The sequence below is a fragment of the Macrobrachium nipponense genome, chromosome 38, assembly GCF_015104395.2.
Source record: "Macrobrachium nipponense isolate FS-2020 chromosome 38, ASM1510439v2, whole genome shotgun sequence".
NCBI classification, from domain to species: Eukaryota; Metazoa; Arthropoda; class Malacostraca; order Decapoda; family Palaemonidae; genus Macrobrachium; species Macrobrachium nipponense.
The window spans coordinates 46,195,857-46,200,856 of NC_061098.1; positions in this window are offsets into that span (position 1 = coordinate 46,195,857).

The window sequence follows — 5,000 nt, forward strand, 5'->3', positions numbered from 1 at the left end:
TGGGGTGATTTCTTAGACTAATTCAGGAGAGTAGAATGATAATTTACAGTTCTTTTTGTTAGTCAGACTTAGTTCTTAACATGACCTTTTTTAGTCACTTTGTTCCATTTTGTGTTCATTTAGTTTGGGAAATAAATAGCATATTTTTGTATTACGTGAATTCATTAGCGTAGTTTGATATTGCTGCAGAGTGAGGCGGCCAGCTGCTGAAAGGTAAGAGTTGCCACTTGTGTAGTTTTGATAGGGACAATATATATATATATATATATATATATATATAATATATATATATATATATATATATATATATATATATATATATAGGTATATATATATATTATATATATATATATATATATATATATATATATATATATATATATATATATATATATATATATATATATATATATATATATATATATATATATATCTATATATATATATATATATATATAGGTATATATATATATATATATATATATATATATATATATATATATATATATATATATATATATATATATATATATATATATATATATATATATATATATATATATATATATATATATATATATATATAACCTACTGCCTAAGCAGTTGGCAGTTGTCAGTTCAGATCCACCGTGAGGATCTTACTCTGTCTTTTGCAGATATGAAATACCTCTTTCAACGCAAGCTTGATAAAAAAAAAAAATCATTTCAATCTTCTCTCAACCTACAGTCTGGGGAAGTCGACATTATTCTTAAGAACACGAAACCAAGAAAGAAAGTCACTGAGTAGAAAATAGTTATATCTGGAAATGTAAGCTTACTTGTGTTTATTGTCCCAATTAAAAAATATTGAGTTAAATAATATATATATATATATATATATATATATATATATATAATATATATATATATATATATATATTATATATATATATATATATATATATATATTAAAAGAAGAAAGTAAATGTGAACTGCGAAATGTAGTGGTTGACAATTTGAGAGTTTGGGGTGATTTCTTAGACTAATTCAGGAGAGTAGAATGATAATTTACAGTTCTTTTTGTTAGTCAGACTTAGTTCTTAACATGACCTTTTTTAGTCACTTTGTTCCATTTTGTGTTCATTTAGTTTGGGAAATAAATAGCATATTTTTGTATTACGTGAATTCATTAGCGTAGTTTGATATTGCTTGCAGAGTGAGGCGGCCAGCTGCTGAAAGGTAAGAGTTGCCACTTGTGTAGTTTTGATAGGGTCAAGTATATATTATATATATATATATATATATATATATATATATATATATATATTATATCTATATACTATATAATATATATAATATATATATATATATATATACTATATATTAATAGAATATATATATATTATATATATATCATATATATATATATATATATGGATATATAAGCTATCAATATCTTCCTTTCACAGACTTCCAGCCAGGATGAAATTCCTGGACTCCTTGGTTCAATGGTAGCTGGTGATGCCACTGGAATAGCCATAGAGACAGAAATAGAGAGGCATCACCTCCACAAACACCTTTGATGAGAGGAAGAAAAAGGTTGGTTCTGCCAAGATCGAAAGTTTCAACACGAGAGGTTGATGATAAATGGGATCACTGGAGAATTTTGAAAGCAAACCTTATTAAAAAGTTCGTTAGATGTCTTTAAGGATAAGGTTCTTTATGGCTTCGTTTCAGAACTATACATGCATTTCATTACTCTCTCTCTTCTCTCTCTCTCTCTCTCTCTCTCTCTCCTCTCTCTCTCTCTCTTTGCACACAAACATTCAAATACGAAAAAAGTTACATTAAAGTCTAAAGGGATATATTGCTCCTGGTAATAAATCTCTCTCTCTCTCTCTCTCTCTCTCTCTCTCTCTCTCTCTCTTAATACACACACACAAATACGGAAAAAGTGACAATAAATCCTAAGGGATATATTGCTCCTGGAAATACATCTGTCTTTCTTTCTTTCTGTCTGTCTGTCTGTCTGTCTGTCTCTCTACACACACACACACAGATCAATACACAAAAAAGGACACTAAAATGGAAAAGCAAACACTGCTCGCGGTTTTACTCTCTCTCTCTCTCTCTCTCTCTCTCTCTCTCTCTCTCCAACACAAACTTTAAGTGATGAAATATCTGTAAATGCTTCGACCTCCTCACCACCACTGTGTCAGCCATCTGCCAGTTATCGATATTTTAATTGAGATGTAATTATTGGGTGCAAAAAATCGGGAGCGGCCCATTATTGATGTCATTCCTTATTCAAAAAGCCTAAATTTTTAACGTAATTGATGGTTTGTTCTGAAATATGACGTTTTAAAATAAAATTAATAATAGTTTATTTCAACTTAGCAGTGGGTAGTGTGTATGACAACTGTGACTCAGTAACTTTACATAGATCATAATATCATTTATAATAATTCTGTAAAAAAAAAAATCAGATTTTTCAATTTCATGTAAATTGGAAAATTATGTTTTAATCACAATTACGAAAAATAAGCCCAGGAATATCTTTAATTAATAATGTCGCAACTAGGAGATTATCGGTTTTAATCCCCGTTACGAAAAATAAACCACACCAACATTTGCAAATTCGTGGAAATTAAAAACGAATTAGAAAAACAAAATCAAAGAAATAATTAGAGGGAGATATTTCCACAGACGTACGTTTTCATAGGAAGAGTCTGAGTATGAGAAAACGCCGAGAATATCTCAATTAGCAAGACGTGCAGGAGAGCCACTCATTTTAGACAGAGTAGGGCACACAAGGGCACACAATAGAGGGGACCCTTCACATTTAAAGAAATCTGCTTCATTCTTGTAGTTATGCCACTCAAAATACATAAGATCTCACGCATGAAGACACACACACACACACACACACACAACACACACACACCACACACATATATATATATATATATATATATATATATATATATATATATATATATATATATTATATATAATATATATATGTGTGTGTGTGTGTGTGTGTGTGTGTGTGTGTGTGTGTGTGTATGTGTGTCTTCATGCGTGAGATCTTATGTATTTTGAGTGGCATAACTACAATAATGAAGCAGATTTTCTTTAAATGTGAAGGGTCCCCTCTATTGTGTGCCCTTGTGTGCCCTACTCTGTTTAAAATATATATATATATATATATATATATATATATATATATATATATATATATATATATATATATATACATATATATATATATATATATAGATATATATATATATATATATATATATATATATATATAATATAATAATATATATATATATATATATATATATATATTATATATATATATATATATATATATATATATATATATATATATATATATATATATATATATCATAAATAAAGACTGATAATATGTATTGTTGTGACATTTCTTGGAATGTGAAGACTGATCACTTTTAACTTCCCACGGAGACAGAGTCCGAAGCGATGACCTGAAAAAGCTGACATCTCTTTCTGGGATGGTGTGATACGAAGATGCTTACCTAAGCAGGTCAATGTTCGTTCTGTGGGTATGTGAGTTCATGAGGGCTTGTTCAAGGTACCTTTGAAAATTGGCTGCGACCAGTTACCGAAGAGTGTGAATTCGTCTGTACATGTACTAACTATGTCCATTGATAAAGGCTTGGTTTAGCCGAGAACTTGGGAGACAGCTACGGGAGAAAAGGCAGAATGCTGGGATAGCTCTGTGAAAGTCTATTTATTAAAGTGTGTGAAGTTCCAGGCTGCAATGGGTGAGTTATCATACTTTAGCCAAAGGGATGGCTTGTTTTGATATTTTGTAAAGATGTTCCATTTCATTTAATCTTTTGACTTTGTCTTTACAATTGTGTGTTCACTAGTGTGTTCTCCTGTCTTTTAAACAGGCGGTTCTAGTGAGGGGACAGAGTGTCCTAGTGAGGGGACTGTATTTTGGAGAAGAGATAATTGGTGTGACTAATTACTAATTAAAACATTTAAATACTGGGGGGTTATCTGAGTTAGTTGTCTGTGAGACTTGAACTATTATCTTTCCATTGTTGATCCTGTAAGAACCTGAGTTATTCAACTAGTACTTTACTTTAAATAAAACGTTATATTTTTTTGTAACTCTGACTCTAATTTAATGACCTGATAGAATGGAGAGAGAGAGAGAGATTTTTAGAGAGGAGAGAGAGATAGAGAGAGAGAAAGAGAGAGAGAGATTTTTATAAGAAATAGATGATGAGATTTAGAGAGAGAGAGAGAGAGAGGCTTTTGCCAGTGATCGCTTTGAGAGAGAGAGTTTGAGCGAGAGGAGAGAGAAAAGAGAGAGAGAGAGAGAGAGAGAGAGAGAGAGAGAGAGAGAAGTGACTGAGGGTTATCAGTTCGCCTAACGCTCAGGCTTAACGCATACCAAAATATTAAATACCGGGGGGGGCGACGCCCTTCGCTGGTAATATATATATATATATATATATATATATATATATATATATATATATATATATATATATATATATATATATATATATATCTATAATATATATATATACTAAGAAATCACAAAAGTAAACACGTGATTTCGTTTATTAGCTGCAGCCACTAAGAAAGTTTAAAAAATGAAAAGACCGAGTGCCAAGTACTTTCGTGTATTTAACCTATCTTCGGGGCAGAAAGTGATACAGAACACAAAGCGAGTGAGCAAGAAAGCTCTCACAAAAGCAAAGGGAAGGAAACAAAAATATTAGGAATATGTATAATAAGGCCACTACAAACAGAAACAATATTCGTCCAGACCACTTAAGCACTCAACACCCCACCAAGTCAAAAGAAGGAAATCAATTGCCCAATGACCCCATTACTGACAGAAATGAAAAGCTGACTACTTGTCAACCCTTTTATAAAACCACTGAATTCTTAAGAATAGTGAGAATAATAACGTCAATAACAAAATGCCTAAAATACGTCGGCAATAAACG